The sequence below is a fragment of the Vipera ursinii genome (genome assembly GCF_947247035.1).
Source record: "Vipera ursinii genome assembly, chromosome: 3".
NCBI lineage: Eukaryota > Metazoa > Chordata > Lepidosauria > Squamata > Viperidae > Vipera > Vipera ursinii.
In genome coordinates this window covers 43,248,424-43,269,871 of record NC_139516.1, presented here as the reverse complement: position 1 = coordinate 43,269,871, position 21,448 = coordinate 43,248,424, and positions in this window count along the sequence as shown.

Below are 21,448 nucleotides of genomic sequence, written 5' to 3'. Positions count from 1 at the left end.
TGGTCATAAGTCCCTTTTTTCAGTGCTGTTGTAACTCTGGTCACTAAACAAACTTTGTAACTTTGAAAGGTCACTAAATGAATGGTTGCAAGTTGAAGACCAGCTTACCTAAATCAAAGAAACTAAACTAAGTTAAACTAAATGTATGAGGGTTATATTTGGTAAAATCCAGGAGCCAGTAGGACAGGATTCCTAGTGGCTAGGGAACAAGATAGCATCATAATGAGTCCACTCAGTCTAATTACTTGTAGTTTTACAACCATTAGTAGTTCAGACCCATAATATGTTGTAGAAAACTATGTTTTGTTTTATATATAAGGTTTGCATTTATTAATAATGCTTAGAAAATCATTAGATCTTGAAATAATTGACAAAAATCAAAATTTGGCTGCTAATAGATTGTGCTGGATTTAGATTTCTTGTAAAGAAAAAAAAGCATGTTCTTATTAATTGAAAAATCAACCTTCAAAGTATACCATTGCCCTCTGGTGGAAGAAGCTCTTTCTACAGAATTAACATTAATTTAATGAGCAAATTTCTTTGTAGAATGTGGACACCATTAAATCACCTTATTCCCACCTGAAACTTTCCAATTATTAAAATTTGTACCAGATGTTCTGCTTTCTCATTTTTAGCAATAACCATTTAGCCTAGCCATTCTAACTGACTATAAAAATATATTCAAAACCATAGCAGGCTGGTAATTTAAATTTATTCAATTTTTTTAAAAAAGAAATTGTGCAGATTCTCTATAATTTTTATCAGAGTTCTCTATAGCCCTTTATCAAAACTTTTGCATGAAGTGGGAGGAGGAACTAGATATTAGGTGCATTCTTAAAATATACTAAACCTTATTTAGGATTTGCCATGAATAAAAATTTACTTAAGAGTACCACACTGTCCTCCTTTAGCAAGATGAATATGTGGCGGGGGGTTTTTGGACTGATTTTTTTATTCCCCTTTTACAATATTTAATGCAGTGCACATATTGGAACAGAAATACATTTAAATATGATTCACCTTCTGGTTAAAACAGCCTTAAATCAATGAACAGATATAGAATATTCAATCAGCAATATTTACCTTGGAATAGCATTCAATCCCCCCCCTTGCCTATTACCTTTTTAGCTACGCTGTAGTCTTCATGTGAGGGACGCGGTGGCTCAGTGGGTTAGGACGCTGAACTTGTCGATCGGAAGGTCGGCAGTTTGGCGGGTCGAATCCCGAGTGCCGCGTAGCAGAGTGAGCGCCTGTTACTCGTCCCAGCTTCTGCCCACCTAGCAGTTTGAAAGCACGTAAAAATGCAAGTAGAAAAATAGGGACCACTACGGTGGGAAGGTAACAGCGTTCCGTGCGGCTTTGGTGTCTAGTCATGCTGGCCACATGACCACGGAGACGTCCTCGGACAAGCGCTGGCTCTTCGGCTATGAAACAGAGATGAGCACCGGCCCCTAGAGTCGGAAACGACTAGCACACATGTGCGGGGGAACCTTTACCTTTACCTTTTAGTCTTCATGTATAGCAGCAGATGATATTATAGTGTTGATTTCGAAATCAGGGTATAAGAAGGGAAGAAGATGAATGAAGTCCAGGGCAAATATTAAAGGGTGGGTTTAACATTTAATATTCTTTATTTTTGAAATAAGGCTGACTCACTGTCAGGATAGCCATTCATGAGTCATCATCATCATCATCAACAAAATTGGGTGTATAGTCATATTGAAATGTGCCCGTGCCAATTCATATGTATCTTTATGTTGATATTTATGAGAAGTTACATTATTATTCCTGATCATACAGTCAAACAGGTGTTTAGACTGGATTATTATTATGGTTCTGTCCATAGGGTTTTCATGGCAAAGATACTGGAGTGGGTTGCCATTTCCTTCTCCAGTGGATCACGTTTTGTCAGAACTCTCTGCTATGACCTGTCCGTCTTGGGTGGTCCTGCACGGCATAGCTCATAGCTTCATTGAATTATGCAAGCCCCTTCGCCACGACAAGGCAGTAATCTGTGAAGGGGAACCCTAATGGCAGAAAGTGAAGAGGAACTAAAGAGCCTCTTGTTGCGAGTGAAGAAGGAGAGTGCAAAACTTGGGTTGAAACTAAACATTAAGAAAACCAAGATCATGGCATCTGGCCCTCTCAATTCCTGGCAAATAGATGGGGAAAAAATGGAGGTAGTGATAGATTTTATTTTCCTGGGCTCCAAGATCACTGCAGATGGGGACTGTAGCCAAGAAATTAAAAGACGCTTGCTCCTTGGGAGGAAAGCCATGGCAAATCTAGACAGCACACTAAAAAGCAGAGATATCACCCTGTCAACAAAAGAGTGTATACCAAGGCGATGGTCTTCCCAGTTGCAATGTATGGCAGTGAAAGTTGGACCATAAGAAAGGCTGAGCGCCAAAGAATTGAAGCCTTTGAACTATGGTGCTGGAGAAGACTCCTGCGAGTCCCTTGGACTGCAAGGCAATCAAACCGGTCAGTCCTAGAGGAGATCAACCCTGACTGCTGTGTAGAAGGCCAGATCCTGAAGCTAAAACTCAAATACTTTGGCCACCTAATGAGAAGGAAGGACTCACTGGAGAAGAGCCTAATGCTGGGAAAGATTGAGGGCACTAGAAGAAGGGGACGACAGAGAATGAGGTGGCTGGATGGAGTCACTGAAGCAGTAGGCGTGAGCTTAAATGGACTCCAAAAGAAAGGAAGGCCTGGAGGAACGTTGTCCAGAGGGTCGCGATGGGTCGGACACGACTTCGCAACTAACAACAACAATAACAACATTATTATGGTTAGTTGTACAAGCATATAAACTAGATGTTTATTAAGGTAATAAATGAGATGCTTAGACTGGATTCAGCATTTTTATCAACCTTTCAAATACTTCCCAAGGACCTGGGATAGGCAGATGTTCTTTGATGGTGTTAAAGGTGTCGTTGCAGGATGTAAACTGTAAAGCTGCCTTTTGCAATTGATTGATGGTGATTTTTGTCAATGGTGATGGTGTTCAATTTGTGTTCCAGATGATGATGGTAATGATGATGATGATTAGTAGTACTAGTAGTATTGGTACTATGTTTGCTATTTTGGCCACAGTTGTTCTACGTTAACTTGTCGTTCTTTGTATTTTGTGACACACCCACCCCGATCTTTCTCTTTTCTACTGTCTCCAAGTACTGCAACATCCATTATCCAGACATTTTTGTCTGTCTTATCCACAATTGTTAAGTCTGGAGTATTATGTGGCAGGTGTTTTTGTCTGTTTGAATTCTAAAGGCCCAGAGCACTTCAGTTCTTCATTTTCTATTACTTTGCCTATTTTGTGGTATCACCAATTCTTGCTTGCAAGAAAGTGGTATATGTTGTGAATATTCCAGTGCACTATTGTTACTATTTTGTTTCTGGCCAACCCTTGCAATCTTCTTGCACCAGTTAACTAGGTGGTCCATTGTTTCTTCAGGTTCTTTGCAGAAATAACATTTCCTGTCTGTTCCTGTCTTCTCAATTCTGATTTTATTTGCATTTGTTTTTAATGCTTTGTGCAGACAGAATTAGCCCCTCTTGTCTCTTTCTTCAGTTTTCCCACTCTTAGCCATTGCCACATGTTGTTGTTATCTGCTTTACTTGCTATTTTTTAATGCAATGGCCATATAATACTTTGTCTTGCCATGTCCTTTTTTTCGTTTGGTCTTTCTTGTAGGCCAGTTTGGTCTCTCCATTATTCAGTGAACTTCAGTGCATCTTGGTATACTAGCTTCAGTGCATCTTCTTCACTGTCCTTCTGTATTTTACCAATGCTCTTTTTTTCTTCTTCAACTATCTGGTATACTTGCAACATTTCATGCCCACCTATACTCCTTGGTAAGTAGAATCTATCACAACATATACCACTTTCTAGCAAGAACTGGTGATACCACAAAATAGACAAAGTAATAGAATGGATGAAGGGCATAATTCATTGTCACTGATTAGATTCATGATATCAGAATGGTGGAAACTTAATAATTCAAGTCCCAACCAAGGACCTAAGCATTATTAAGTTAGCATCTAACAATATAGGTGGTTCTAAGCAGGGTGTGCTTTTTTGTAAAATTAAGGTGTTCAGGTCTAGCAATTCTACTACTACTACTACTACTACTACTACTACTACTACTACTACTATTATTATTATTATTATTATTATTATTATTATTATTATTATTATTATTATTATTACTATTACAAATATATTGGCTGCCCAACTCCAATGGACTCTGTGCAGTGAACAAAATTACAAAACATATAGTTAAAAATACAGTCCATTAATAATGGACAGGATTGTGATCAGCAACCTATGTGCACATTCAGTTGGCTGTCAGGATGCTTAATTTTGATGGGCAACTTCCAAACCATAGTAGTCCTTTATATTTAAGTGGGGCCTAACCTGCACCACCCATCAATAGAAGATTGTTTTTGAAACTTTTAGTCAGAGAGCTTCTTCAGACAAAGAATGGACCTCAGTAAAAGATATCTATTCCTATGAATTTCTATTCATTAAACATTATAGGATATAGATACAAGTTAAAACAATCATTCATGAATTACAGGCAGATTCAACTAGGAAATAAACAAGCATGAGTGGAGAATATTAAATGAAGAGACAGCTTAATTTTGCCAGTTTTATATATTTATGATCTATTCCAGATCCATTGGATCTTTCATTTCCACCGTTAATGACCAAAATTCTCTTGAAAGAGAAAATCTCTTTGACTGGCTGTAACCATTGTCAGAAATGCTGGTGTCTGAAAATGACTTTACCAGATTTCAGAAACAAAGAAGTCATGCAGTGTTGATTTGGTATAAAGAAAATCATGATGATGCAGCAGGAAAAGGAAAAAGAAAACAAAATGTGAAAGAATGTTTTGAACCTTTCTTAGAAAAAACAGAATAAGATATCAAGTCATCCACCTTGTAGAAGTGATGATTGCATTCATTTGTAAAAAAAAGACATACTGATCTCCGGAACAGAGAATTTTATTATGCATTAAAGCTTTTGTTAGCAACTGCTAACATTATCAAAGTGTAAGCTAACCTTGGAGAAATATTGCTTTTTATAGCCCTTTAAGAAGCAATGTTTCTCCGATGTTAGCTTACAATTTGATAATGTTAGCAATACAAAAAATGTACCTGGGACTCGGATTTTTAGAGTAGTCTTTGATGATTGCATTCTTATATTTCTTTTAAGTATATTTATTTAGGAATAAGCACATAGTAAGAAACTTACTTCTGAGTAAATATACAAGGATTGGATTGGAAAAGCTATTCCACACATAATAAACATGACTGGAAAATAATTTTTGCAATAAACAATGCCACTGGTTGGTGCTTTCTGACAAGTGAAGGTATTATAAGTCATGCAAATATAAATCTACCACTTTCACATTTGACATTTTCAAGTGCCTGAAAAATTGTGATGCATACTTAAAAATGAAATGTTGTTATGGTTGATAATATTTAGACAGGTTGGCCATTGGAAAGTGTTATTTATTGTTATTGGTTAATTAAGAATGCCGGGATTTGGTATGTTGGCTTGGCCTGCCTGTGTGTGTGTGTTAATTCTTGTAGAAGGATCACGAAAGCCAGTGGCAGGCAAACCTGCCCTTAAGTTTGGTATCTATTGCTTGATCAGCAGAAAACACATGCCAATATCAACAAAAGTGGGATTATAAAATAATAGCAATAGTTATAGCAGTAATAATAAAAAGCCTCTCAGGCTTTGACTGGAGTATTTATTTATTTATTTATTTATTTATTTATTTATTTATTTATTTTATTAATTCAGTTTATATACTGCCCTACTCCCGAAGGACTCAGGGTGGTTTACAAGGCAAAATTTAAAAACAATACAATATAAAATTAAAATTAAATTAAATTAAGTCTAGCCCCAAAAAAATTTAAATCACAATTTAAAAACATTAAAACCCTTCAGTCCAGACCAGATAGCTCAAAGAGCCAGGTTTTTAGGTCCCGGCAAAATGAACGAAGGTCGGGGGCAGTCCGGAGTTCCGTTGGCAGTTGATTCCATAGGGCAGGCGTGCCCACAGAGAACGCCCTCCCCCTGGGGATCGCCCGTTGGCAATCCTTGACCAGCGGTACCCTGAGGAGGCCCTCCCTGTGGGAGCGCACAGGACGATGGGAAATTGACGCTGGCAGCAGGTGCTCCCTCAAAGGCATAAAAACAATCAAACAAACACATATGGAAAAAGTACCTGACAATGTGATGAGCTTTAATAGATAGTTGCCTGTGTTTGAGAACTTATATTCACAGTTGAAATTTTTTTAAAGCCAAAAAGTACAGTAGTTGCTGAAAAGAAGCTGCCTGTTTTAGTAAGCATTATAGGAGGCAAGGCATAGTGTATTAAGAAGCTTAAGCATTACACATGACTCCTAGCAATTCACCTTTGCAAAAATAATAAAAACAATGCAGAAATGTTTGAGATCAAACCCATTATTGATTGCAGAGCAATTGTAAGTTTTATAAGCATAAACAAAGAGAGTGAGCATATCAACCTACAATAAAACCTCTGAACGTTGACCATCCAAAGGACTAAATGAAAGTGGACAACATATGGAACAACTGTACTGATATGTACACGTCTCATTTTATTGTACAGCTTTTATTAGAGGATGTCATACAGAAACACACATAGTGAAAACACAGGAAAATCATTCCTACAACACTGCATCACACAAAATCAAAGCGTGATCATTCTTACTGACAAAAGAATCAGTTTTATTTATTTATTTATTTTATTGTATTTATATACCGCCCTTTCCCTGAGGACTCAGGGCGGTTTACAGGGAATTAAAAATCAAAACATACAAAAGTTAAAAACCAGTTAAAAAATATTAAATTCACCCTGTACATTTAAAAACCCCAGTTAAAATTTTCTCCTCAGCCTGGGCCCGAGAGCTCGAAGAGCCAGGTCTTCAGGCCCCGGCGGAATGATCGGAGGTCGGAGGCAGTCCTCAGCTCCACCGGCAGCTGGTTCCAGAGGGCAGGCGCTCCCACTGAGAAGGCCCTATCCCTGGGTGTCACCCGCCGGCAATCTCTCACCGGCGGAACCCTGAGCAGACCCTCCCTGTGGGAGCGCACTGGGCGAAGGGCGTTTGATGCCGGCAGCAGGTGTTCCCTCAAATATCCCGGACCCAGGCCATGTAGGGCTTTATAGGTGATAACCAGCACCTTGAATTTCACCCGGAGGGCAACCGGAAGCCAATGCAGCTCGCGGAGTAGAGGTGTTACATGGGAGTATCGGGAAACCCCCATTACAACTCGCGCGGCCGCATTCTGCACCAGTTGAAGCCTCCGAGTGGTCTTCAAGGGCAGCCCCATGTAGAGAGCGTTACAGTAGTCCAAACGGGAGGTCACAAGCGCATGAGTGACTGTGCATAGGGCGTCCCGGTCCAGATAGGGACGCAACTGGCGCACCAGGCGAACCTGTGCAAAAGCCCCCCTGGTCACGGCTCCTATATGATCTTCAAAATTGAGCCGTGAATCCAGGAGGACGCCCAAGTTGCGAGCCCTATCAACGGGGGGTAACACCTCACCCCCCATCATTAGAGGTGGAATAACATGGTTAACCCGAGACGCCGATATGCACAGCCACTCAGTCTTGGCGGGATTGAGACGAAGCCTGTTTCTCCCCATCCAGACCTGAACCGCCTCCAGGCACCGGGACATCACCGGGACATCACATTTTAGTCTGTTTCTTATTCTTTTTATGAAGGTAAGTGGAGAAAGCCCTCTCAGCAAACCTGGGCATTTTTCCACAGCGTATCACTGTCTGCAATTTCTGTGTCCTCCTCACTTAATTCTTCTGCTTCATCCGTTGCTTCCAGCACTTTTCTGCTGGGTTGTACCTCAGTCAATACTGACTGGAAAATTGCTTCTGGGTCAGGGTTAGGTTCAGGGTTTTGCTTCTGCAAATGGACCATAGGCTTGCGTTATAGCAATGACCCACTGCAGAAGCTGGGCTGGGTAGTGCATTTTGAATGTTTTGATTATGCCTTGGTCAAGAGGTTGAAGTTTTGATGTAGTGTTTGGAGGCAAAAATTTCCGTTTCACGTTTGTAAGTTTTGTGATTTTGCCTTCTTATACTAATACTACAGGCACAGGTAGTCCTTGACTTACAACAGTTCATTTAATTGCTGTTCAAAATTACAAAACTCACTTAACAAATGTCTCGCTTAGCAAGAAAACTTTTGGGATCAATTGTGGCCATAGGTTGAGGACTACCTGTATTAGAACTATAAGTCAAAATGTTGTGGCAGAGATTCACACACACCAGCTCAAAGCCTGCAAAAATGCAATAAAATTAGTAATATTCAGAGAGCCTGTTTTCAGGAAAAAGCAAACTGTTTGCTAAAGATAAGCTCTTACTGTAAAAAAAACAGTGTGGGACCTGCATTAGTTGAAGAAGGTGACAATGAAAATGAATCAGGGATTGCTAACTTGAAAATCTATAGCACAGAAGGTGAATTGAAACAAGGAATACAGGTCATACCAGAGATGAAAACCAAATTATTATCAATACAATTAGACACTATATCTGCAATATATAACAACTATATCACAGTGTGAATTTGACTTCTAATTGGAATGATTTCTGAAAACATATTAACCATCACAGAACATTGGACCTACTTGTTGTGTAAACAAGTAGACTAGGATTCTGGTGTCAGGAAGTTGCCATTGTATTAGAATCCCATCAATAACCTCCATACTTAACTTACTATCTTGAAAACTACCAAGAGTAACTTTGTGATACTCTTCCTATGTTGAGAGATGACATTGTGATGACATCAAAGTCAAAATAATATAATTGGAGAAGGCTACAACCAAGTTTCACAAAGCATGATCAGTTATATTTGTCATACACAAAAAAGTTAAAACGGAACTGATTTGAATGGAAACTGAAGCAGTTCTTTCAAAAGTTGATTGGACCCCATGGGTTAGACCTCTTGTTCTGGTATAAATAAAAATAATAGAACTATCAGGATCACCTAGATCAGACATGTCAAACACAAGGCCCGGGGGCCAGATCCGGCCCGCGAAGTGGTTTCATGCGGCCCCTGAAGCCATCCTGGAAACAGTGAGGGAACAGCCCCCACTGCCTTGGACCTGGCCCAGAGACCCTCCTTCTGCCAGAGACCCTCAGATCTGTCCCACTCCTGCCCAGGCCCCCATAGGCACCCATGTTGTGAACGATGTAGAGCTGGCCATGCCCACCCAGTAGGCCATACGCACTCTAGCCATGCCCACCCAGTAGGCCACGCCCACCCAGGTGATACCCACCCAGCCCCCTGAGGGCAACCGCAATGCTGATGCGGCCCTCAATGAAATTGAGTTTGACACCCCTGACCTAGATATACACAAATAAATATATCATTAGAAGAGGCTTGCTTTTTTAAGTAGCAGGGATTAAATGCTACCCAATGCTATTTAGCATCATTGTCACAAAAGAAAAATGTGAGGACTCAGGACATTGTTGCAGAGACTAGCAGACTTTGTCTATCAAGTGGGATGTGACAAATTTAAGTTCTTTAAATCCAGTATTAGATATTATAGTCACACTATTCATATGAAAAGCAACAAGTATGGAAAGAATGTTCAAGCAGTCATGAATTTCTACAGCTACAATCCTTGTCAGGACTTACAGATAGTCCTTGACAACCTATACAACAGTTTATTTAGAGACTGTTTGAAGCTACAAGGGCACTGAAAAAATAATTTATGACCACTTTTCACATGTGGAAGTATCCCCATGGTCACATGATCAAAATTCAGCCGCTTGGCAATTGACTCACATTTATGATGGTTACAATGTCCCAGGGTCATGTGATCACTTTTTACGACCTTCTGACAAGCAGTCAATGGGGAAGCTAGATTCATTTAAGAATTAACTTAACAACTGCAGAGTTTCACTTAACAAGTGTGGCAAGAAAGGTTGTAAAATGGAGCAAAACTCACAATTGTCTCACTTAGCAACATAAAGATTCGGCTCAACTGCAGTCATAAGTCAGAGACTATCTGTGTATCTACCATGCTCCACCAATTGAATGTGAAGGGAGGCTGGGGCACTGAACACAACTGTGAATAGCAAATAATTAAATACTATGATGACACATTATAATAATCCATTCTTATCAGTGAATTTGACTTCTGATCCAATATAGAATTGGCACAATTTGTCACATATCCTGAGAGATGGTGGGATGCCCGATCGTTGCATCATGAATACTCCCAACTGCAGTGAAAAAATGTACACAATTAGCCAAGAAGAATGAATTTACTTTGGGAAGTTAAATGCTTCTACTAATACTTGCACTGGAGAGTGTTTACCCTCATCAGTAATGACAGTCATTACTGTCATTTTTCAGTTCACAAAAAGGAGATTCCACTTGCAGCAGCTGTTTGTATTCAGCATCAGCTTTCTTCTTTAGAAGGCACAGCTATGTTTAACTCAAAGAGACACAATCATGTAAATGCAAATGGATGCTCTACTTTACCTCTACAAGGTAAACAATCTGAAAAATCCACATGAGATTGAGATTTCTTTTACAACTGAAGTGATTTAAAGATGAACTAGGGGAATTAACATTGTTTCAAGGCTATAGAACACTCAGAATGGTTGGAATTTCTTTTGCTGGAAATCTGTTTATAGCATTTTATCAGTGCCATGATGAGTTTAAACTTGACTTTTGTTGAATTGTGTGGGGATGGAGAATCATCATACCATGGAGTTCTTGGTGGTCTCTGAGCTTGTTTGCAGACATTTCATTAGCCAACTAAGTTAAGATCAGCAGGGGAATTGACACTGGGTAATGAAATATCCACCGAGTGTCAATCAAACTTAGAGACCACCAAGAACATTCTGGTTCAACCCTGAGCTACAAGTATTCTCTTCTACTGCCATCATCATATCATCCAAGTTGACAAATTAACTATTGTAGGAATTATCTGTGGGGCATCTTATAATAATCAAGATGTTAACTCATACATTTGTTTAGTGGCTGAGAAGAGACCAAAACTGAACAATGTTTAATGCTAATGTGTCCAAAATATACCAAAAATAGCACCAATGCATGCATAGTAATGGTCTGTCTTGCTATAGCAAAGAATTCATTTAAACTTTGGAGGGCTTTCTACACAGGGTAGACACAAGTGGCTAGAAGTGTTTCTAATGTCTTCAACAGCAGCTCTTTGCGGGAAGAGATGTTACCAAACAATAAGAAACCACAATGGTCAACCGTTTGTAGCTGAACAGTTTCAGATACATCTAAAAAAGAACATAACTGGATTTATAACATCAGGATCACATCCCCCAACAATAAATCAATTGGTTTAAAACTTTACTCAAAGTTTCAAGAATGCTTTGTTGGCAATGTCTGGGGAAAAATCCCATTGAATCAAAAACTTGCAAACTTTCTAATTGAACATCACAATGCAATACTTACAACAATAAATCAAATGCCAGTGATGCTGTTTTTAGATCATACCTTAATTATTTATGACATTTGTAGGCCACCCCAATTTGTCATAGCATTGGGCAGCTTACATAATAAAACAGTAAGCAACAAAGATATACATAGCCTAAAAAAGAAAAATGTAGGAAAACGAACACAAATAGTCGAAACATCAACAAGAGGTCTGCTACCACTCTAGTCCAGGGCTTGGGGGAAGAACCAGGTTTTAAGGGCTTATTTAAATAAGGTCAAAGTGGGAGCCTTCAAATCTCATGGGAAATATTGTTCCAGAAACAGCATTGCTTCCATTGCTATTTAATTAAGGGGACCTGGAGCATGTAGGACAGGCAGAAACTATTGATAACCAGGCCTTTTGCTATGAATGGCTTTATAGGTAATAAGCAGGACTTTACATTATACCTGGAAGCTTGCTGGTAACCAGCAGTGTTCAAAAGGAGAAGTGTTACATGAGCATTCAGTAGAATTGCACGCCCATAATGAGCTGTGCCACTGCAATCTTGACCAGCTGCAGCTTTTGCATGGTCTTCAATAGCAACCCCATGTACAATGCTTTGCAGTAGTCTAACCACAAGGTGACCAAAGCTTGAGTGCCTTTCTTAGTGGCTTCCCAGTCCAGTTATGGTTGCAATTGGCACAATGAATTTCCACAAAGACCTTTCTGGCCACAGCTGCCACCTGCTGCTTGAGTATGAACTGTAAGCCTAAGAACCCCCCCAATTATGCACCACTCCTGAAAGGGAAAGTGCAACCCCATTCAGCACTAAGTATGGAACTACTCTTGAATCAGGAAGATAAAGCATCCACAGCCATCCAGTCTTGTTAAACTGGGCCTATCCCTCTTTAAAGGGACGCGGTGGCTCAGTGGGTTGGGACGCTGAGCTTGTCGATCAGAAGGTCGGCAGTTTGGCGGGTCAAATCCCGAGTGCCGCGTAGCAGAGTGAGCACCTGTTACTCATCCCAGCTTCTGCCAACCTAGCAGTTCGAAAGCATGTAAAAATGCAAGTAGAAAAATAGGGACCACTGCGGTGGGAAGGTAACAGCGTTCCGTGCGCCTTTGGCATCTAGTCATGCCGGCCACATGACCACGGAGACGTCCTCGGACAAGCGCTGGCTCTTCGGCTTTGAAACGGAGATGAGCACCGGCCCCTAGAGTCGGAAACGACTAGCATGCATGTGCGGGGGAACCTTTACCTTTACCTTTATCCCTCTTTACACTCACACAGCCACTTAGATACTAGGACAATATTTTGACAGCATTATGTGGTGACCTGGGGGAGTCAAGATGTATAGCTGAGTATTACCAGTGTATTGATGATTCTGAACCCCAAACTGACAGTTGATCTCTATAATTTTGCAGACTCTGAAGAGTTAATCCTTCTAAACATTTCAAAAATGCAAGAAGCAGAAAAATCTACTCCTGACTCTAGTGTTTTGACTGATCAATAGAACAGAAACTATAGAAGGGACTACATATTTAGGGAAAAAAAATCTTTTGGTTTCTCAATCATTAATGCAAAAGAAATAATGTCTTTTTCCCCCTTATTGTACACAATTCAATAGTAACGACTTTAATTTTGGCTTTTTATTGTGTCTAAATATGTTTTCATTATTTTTACATCGGCTTTAAAACAATATGACAGCCCCCACTTGTTTTAGAAAAAAACCTCAGCTCACAGTCCTTAGGTAATATTGGGCGAGACTATGTGTTTGCTATCCCAAGCACATCTGAAAGCACCAGGCTGGGAAATTGTGCTATAAAATATAATCAAAAGCTATTTAAGATCTTTTTTAAGAGTTATTTTTAAAATGCCTACTGAATCTTGAAATCAACCCACTTTGAATAGAAGCATCTGGAGGATTATAAGAAAGGGGTATATTTTAATCTTTAGACTTACAATGGATGCCAATGGGCAGGAACATTTCAGTCCAAAGCATATGGAAGGCTCTAGTGTATAAAAGATAGTTCTAATGGCCAGGATTTGGGTTGGTTTTTTTTTTAATGATGGAGAAAATATTCCTGTTATGGTGATTTCTATCCCAAACATGGATATAAATTACAGATCTTCTGAGACTTCATGGTGCATCTAATTCTTGATGTGACTTGGTTGAAGACTCTCAGAAATGGTTCAGCTAAATCAGAATCTTTGTTGCCAACAAGAATGCAGTCAAATACAGTAGCTGACTACTTACTGATGTACAGTCAAGCCTCGAAGAATGCTGATGCTGTGCTAGCCATTATTGCTTCTTAGCTTGCCTACGAACTTGGGGGGAAGGGAGGGGAGAATGGAATTCAAACCACTGATATTGAGAGGCCAGTTCAAGGACTTTCAAGACATTCTCTCATAATAATTTTCTGACTTATAATTGGATAATGTAATTTGCCCTAATAAGGGGAGGGAGTCTTGCTATACTTTTAATATAGCAATTTAGGCGCAAAATAACCAGAGCTGGTTTTTATTTCATCTGTGCCAAATCGATTCATTCAATAAAGTTTTTCATTAGAGATTGGATCATCTCAGCTATGCTTATTTCATTTTGTTTGTCAGTCGGAACTGACTTTTATACATTTCAGACTTGTGGGCTTTTCCTCCCATCTTTTTGAATCAAGAGATACTTGGCATGTTGTTTGGTAATGTTGAAGAAGAATTTGATTCTTGCCTCCCAACCTCAGCTCTCACAACTCCATAGCTTTAACTCATCTAGGTTACTAATAATAGCTAATTTATCCTAAACTGGAAGAATATGTCAATAATTAATAGAGGGAGTATGGTCCTAGAAAATGAAACGTTATTTTACAAAGGAATCACTATCTAACTTAGTGAGCTTATACTGTATACAGGTAGTCCTCAACTTACCACAATTGAGCCCAAAATTTATGTTGTTATGTGTGAAATTTGTTAAGTGAGTTTTGCCCCATTTTATAACTTTTCTTGCCACATTTGTTAAGTGAATCACTGAAGTTGTTAAATTAGTAACATGGTTGTTATGTAAATCTGGCTTCCCCATTGTCTTGTCAAGTTTTTCTATCAGGACAACTTGTCAGAAGGTTGTAAAAGGTGATCACATGACCCCAGGACACTGCAACCGTCATAAATATGAACCAGCTGTCAAGTAGCCAAATGTAAATCACGTGACCATGGGGATACTGCAATGGACAGAAGTGTGAAAAATGGTCATGTCACTTTTTTCATTGCCTTTGTAACTTTGAACAATCACTAAATGAACTGTTGTAAATTGAGGACTAAGTATATACAATAGGGAACTCCACAGGGAGCCCCAGATTCCAGTACTTCCTTAGGCACAGGAACTTCAGGATGGCCGAGTTTCTCTGTCAGCCCTAGACTAAGAAGTTGAAAAGCATGTAGCACGGTAGATTATGATCCATACATTTCAATGAAAAACTTCAGTGATTTTGACTGATAAAATGGCGCGAGATTATTCTGTGCCTTTAAAAGGCACTTTCTGTCAAGACAACTTGTGTACTTTGAACAGGATATGATATAATTATATTGTGTATATCTGTGCCCTAGCATTAATCCTGTTTTCTCTAATCTAGTGTCCTCTAAATATACTGGGACAGTCTCAGGCATCAGGTTGAGGAAGTCTGTAATAATCAATGCCCTCATTAAGTGCAGAAAAGTTAAGTGTCTATGCCTAGAAATGCTTGATTCTTATTTTAACGATGTGAAAGATATGCAGATAAAAAGTGTTTTGCCAGTTCTCCCCCAAAATGGCTTTTATGCAATGCAATCTTTTTCTGCAGAAGCAAATTTTTGCTGTGCTTGGAATATTTTCCTATAAAAGACATTATTTATGGAAAAATTTACATCAGACCTGGAAAAACCACCCACTCCCCCCCTTTTTTCCATAAAAGCAAATGCATCCTATTGTCTTGAACAATGATGCCAAAAATACCCTCCGAGAAGAACAGATATGTACAGTTTGATCTTCATAAGAAGTTGTGTTTTCTTCCCCCACAAGCTGAGTTCTCCAGCTTTCAGTCACAATATAGATTAATATAGGCCATACTGTTGGTGGTGCTGGAGAGAATCGTTGTCTCTTCTGATATTGTTGAACTGCAAATTTCATCTGCCTCAACTAAATTGGCAACCAATTTTTGAAACTGTACTAATGGGATTTAACTTCCTCATTAGAGCCCTAAAGTATAAATTCTCATTCTCCATTATTTTTAATGGGTTTTCTGGTATCAGTTCTTCCCTACTTTTGTAGCCATTGTAGCAAGAATCTATAACGAGGAATGATCTGTGCAAAGTCATGTGAATATTCAGTATCATTTGATAAGATTGATACATTTCATTATTTATGAAACTGTGAAGTGTTAGCCAATCAAAAAGATACCGAATTTCAAATTAGCAGTTTATTTTTATTTGACATGTGGCATTCTGTAACATAAGTGACTGAAAACAATGAAAATTTTTAATATTTAATTTTGAGAAAATATGGGTGAAAATTGAGATGGGAAGTTGCAACTACTGTGATATCAGCCCCCCAAAATGATAATTTTCTTTAATATTTTATGTAAAATTTGACCAATATATAAAATAAACCATGCAATGGATACTATTTTAAGTTATGCTTGTTTACTGCTTTAGTGTGAAGTATTTACTAGCATCTCCTGAGCTAGCTTTTCAGTTAAAATTGCTAATGTGAAGCCAAGACACTTCTTTGCTATGTGTTACTCTCGTTAACTGTGTTAGGAATTTTCTATCCGTTAGAAAGTTGCTATGCTGAGAATTAATTCCCTCTATGAAGAACAAATGTTGCTGAGTTTTAAATAATATACTTCAATCTTTTCTTGTTCAAATGACCAATATCATCAAAAAGGTTACTTTATTGCTAATCTTTTCTTGTAAAAGACTATTCTAGGCCATTGTGTGTTGGAATACTTGCTCACTTTGGGATTAGTGCTTGATAATCACAAATATTCAGATTTAAGCCTCAATGACGTTATGTGTCAGGACATCATTATGGAAATAAAGCAAATTATGTTATTAGATTATTTCAACAATTTGTGCAATGATATTATGAGATATGTGATTAATTCCCCCCATTATCATAATGGGTGCCCATGATATCAAATAAACAAAATTGGGAATTTTTGTATTTAACTCTGGGATGTATTTTTCCTCTGATGAAAAAACTGGTTTTCTTGAAATATCATCATAGGCAAAAGTCTATTATAAAAGGACACCCCTTCCTTACCCAGAATAAATTCACTTTTATAGGCTGCAGGAATGAGCCATATTTTGTTGCAACAATAGCTGCATTTTTTTTTGTTAGCTGAGATTTCTGATAACATTGACAGTACTGATTTATTATCTACTTCTTGGTTCCCAAGGATACCATGTATGTTCCAATCTACAATATGCTGTTGCTAATCTAAAGGTGAATGGTTCACAATATCAGTGGGGGTATTTTTTTTCATTCTCCAGGCATATTTCCCTCTTCTCCTTACATAATCTTTTTCAGGCAGATAATAAAGCCTACCTTCTTTCTGATATGGGATGTCTTGCTTTTACGAGTTTGACTAGCTTTTGAAAGATTTTCTTTTCTACCTCTTTAGCAAATCAATGAGAAATGCCCTTTGCTTCTTTGATGTTCTCAGAATAAAGCCACAGGGGGTTTCTGGATCTCTAATACATTGAGTCGAGAATCTTAAATGTTATGACTCTTTCTTTTCAATCACATCATCAACGTTAGGTGTATCTAAATCTCTGACTGCTCTTCTTAACCAGTACAAAAAAAAAACCTGGAATTAATTTTATTAGCAAAACATCTATATACCAAATGTTAAAAGCTTGTTAGTAACAAGGCATCTTGGTTTCATAGACAGAACTACAAATGTGATCAGTACTATTTCTAAAAAAAGAGATCCACATTAGTGTGTGTGGGGTGAATTAAGTCATAAAATGGAAACTTCCCCTCTTGAATCCCTCCTGCTGATGCACTTAGGGTCCTTCTATATAAATCTATTGAGCTGCTGTAAACTGTATCTGCACTGAGGTTCAAGAGTCACATACAGATACTTACTCTGCCTCCTCTATCCCTGATTCAGTAAGATCTTAAGAAATTGTAGCTGTATGAGTGCCATTATTTTTTCCTGTAATTAGGAATACCATAGGATCATGACATCCCCATCCATTAAGAGGGCTTTAATGAGGACAGGGACGCTCAATGGGTTAAGACGATGAGCTTGTCAATCAGGTCAGCAGTTTGGCGGGTCGAATCCCGAGTGCCGCGTAACAGAGTGAGCGCCTGTTACTCGTCCCAGCTTCTGCCAACCTAGCAGTTCGAAAGCACGTAAAAATGCAAGTAGAAAAATAGGGACCACTATGGTGGGAAGGTAACAGCGTTCCGTGTCCCTTTGGCGTCTAGTCATGCCAGCCACATGACCACGGAGACATCCTCGGACAAACGCTGGCTGGCTCTTCGGCTTTGAAACGGAGATGACCACCGGCCCCTAGAGTCGGAAACAACTAGCACACATGTGCGGGGGAACCTTTACCTTTACTTTTTTACCTTAATGAGGGCTCTAGATGAAAATTGGTTAAAATTTCCCTTCATTTCTTTCTGCCGGAGTTAGAAGGATCAGTGACAAAAGGGAAGAAGGTGCCATGGATAACATTTTTGAAAACCATGAAGAGTACTTTTATAGGTGAAGGAAATGGTAAGATTGCCTCTTTCCTCGTAGATTTCAAGCTTCATAGGCTTTGGACTTAAAACAGAAGTTATAGCTGAACTCCGCCACAAGTACAGTAATCTTTATTCTTGATGTTACTTGCAATAGATCTTTTGTTTTAATGTATGGTATCTAGGTTGCTAGATCTGCAAATAGACAACATGACTGCTAAAAAGACCTCAAGAAACTAATGGCTCCTTGAGACAGAGTAAGTTTAGAAGGGAACATTCGGAGCAGATCCCTCTTGCCTATACAAATTTTCATCCCTAACTAAAGACTAATACTTCTTTCCCTTTCTTGAATAGCCATCAGTACCCTTCCTAAAAGCAAAGCAGAGTTCAAAATAGGCAGGCAGACTGTCCAAATATATTTTTACTACTGCAACCAATTACTGTACGTTGAAACACAACAATTATGTAAATAATCTGATTTTAAATGTAGATGAACCCTTACTTCAAATAATTTTATTGTCTACTTTTTAAACTGAGAGACTGATTATGGCTTTAATTTACCATATTCCCAGTTCAAATGTCTGAAAATCTATACTTTCCAATGCATTGCCTAGCTAGATACTGACATGAACAAGAGAACATATTGAAATAACTGCAAGAAAATATTTGCCTGATTTTCAGATGTGTTACCCATCTCTTGTCTAGATGAAACATAGCAAGAATATTTACATGAGTACAAATTCAGGAGATTGTAACAGTCTTCAGTACTTTACTAAGCAATTAAAAGCCCAGATACTCCTACACTGGAGAGTTGCAATATGATCACCTGCAGTTACTGTGGCTTTACAAGCAGGAATATATGTTCCTATAAAGCAGGGCTATCAAACTTGCAACGTTATGTGATGTGTCGCGATGTATCACAACTTTTTTTCCATTGCTGGCAATGGAATGGGTGTGATTTCAGCATGATGCATCCGGCCCATGGGCTGGCAGTTTAACACCCCTGCTATACAGTATAAACTGATGTACAAAAGGAAATCAGAATTATGCAGTTATTTTCCATGATATGTTACTCCAATGAACTCAGAGTTAAATAACTTGCTTTATTTTACATCTGTCCAAAAGGAACCAGGTTTGGGATCTACAGTCAGTAAGAAGTTTAAAAGCTTTTAGTCAAAATTTTCATTTTCACAAAAGGGTTAAAGGTAGGGAAATAGTTGATAAAAGGCAGATAGACAAGAAATCAAAGAACTGTGGCTGCTGCTTTTGCCAAACTGATGGAGCAGTTTGCCAAAAGTAGAGAAAAAGTACATATTCTATCCTTCTATTTTACTCTGCCTTAAAAACAAAAGAGAGTTAAATGGGAACTCTACACGTGAATGAAATGTTACCCTGAAAAGTGATATTGATGTCCACATATTCATTGTTCCATGAAACCCACCTTTAAAAGTCTGCGTTGTTCAGAATAACCTGCTCAGAAAATATTGATTTGTTTAAAAAGAACTGTCCTCTTTTAAATTTGCAAAAACAAGAGAAATGTAATAATTTATTTCTGTCTCTACCTTTTTTGGCAGTTAACACTTCTTTCTGATAAATACAACATATCATTATATGGACAAATATAGAGAGAAGTTAAGGCTCACAGTTTACTGGAATGCAGATTTTATGTGGTTCTTTCAATATCTGTCTTTTACAGTACCACACATATATTTCTTATAATTGGATGTGTAACACTCATCCACCTAGTGCCTTTGTTCAAGGATTGCCTTCAACCTATTTTTCAGAATAAGCACGCGAGTATGGGTCTTGTGATCTCTTTGGTGCACACACACATGCACGAATATGTATACATTTGCAATCAGCTTAAATATTTTATCTTTAAACTATCAAAAAAGATGAAGAATATTAAACTTGTTATGGCATATAATTACCGATTCCTGTAGCTACCTTTTACTTATTTGGTTTCTTCTATGTTCTATTTCATAAATACAATACAAATTATGTTGCGTTTACAGAGAACTATTTTAATGATTTGCTGGAAAATAGAAGTAAAATTGTCTTTCTGTAGGAAGAGTCATATTATAGCCTCTTGCTATCCTTACACGAATTTACATTATATTGTTCTATGATTATCAAATCTTGTGAAACGTAATAAAGATTTTGGTGATTCCTAGAAGGTCAAATGAGGCAAAGCTGAATACCAAGGATACAACTGACATAAATGCTTTTGTGCCCCTGATGTAAATTGGACTGTATAGGTTCTCTTTCCCTCTGTAAAACTATTCTAAAAGTGCTATCCAATATCTTTATCGGGAATGAATCCCTACTGAATTTGATGAAGAAAAAAATAATTGTCTCTTTGAGTTTTATTTCTAGACAATATCTAGATGGTTCTACAAGGAGTTAATGTGTCCACAGTTGCAGAAAACCCTGGATAAAGCAAATTATCTGGACTTTTAAAGTTGGATTTTAGGTCCGGATATGGAACTGAAACTCCTTTGATTGCTTTTGTCTATTACTTGTGGTGGAACTGAGATTGAGTGTGATCTGCTCCTGCTAGATATTTCAGCTGCCTTTGGTACCGTTGATGATATTGTCTCATCTTTGAAGGATGGGAGTGGAGAACAGTATGATTATTTTTTTTCTCTAGTTGGTGGTAGGGGTATTACAGGGCCAAACTCTCTCATTCCTCTTTCGACACTGGGAGAGGTGATGGGATAAAGACAGGTATCACTATAATGATTGAGTTGTATCTCAATCCCTGAGACAAACAGGAGATGTAATTGAAGCCCGGAAGCTGTTTTCCATAGGAAAATATAGAATTAATTCCAGAAGGTTAGAATAGTAACTGGAAAATGGAGCTGGCTATAATGGGCGATGTTCACCTCACACCTTCTTTTCCAGCAGAAATCCAAGGCCAACACACAACCAGACTGAACCAAATAAGAAATAATTCCACTCATGACTTTATGTTTGGCTTTGAAACTTCATTAGTTAAAATTATTTTTTTTAAAAAAACAAAAAACAAAATCTAATGCTCTCCAGTTTCTGAATTCTGTACATGAGATACACATAGCACAGACATGTCAAACACAAGGCCCGGGGACCAGATCCGGCCCATGAAGTGGTTTCATGTGGCCCGTGAAGCCATCCTGGAAACAGTGAGGGAACGGCCCCCACTGCCTTGGGCCTGGCCCAGAGACCTTCCTTCTGCCAGAGACCCTCAGATCTGTCCCACTCCTGCCCAGGCCCCCATAGGCGCCCT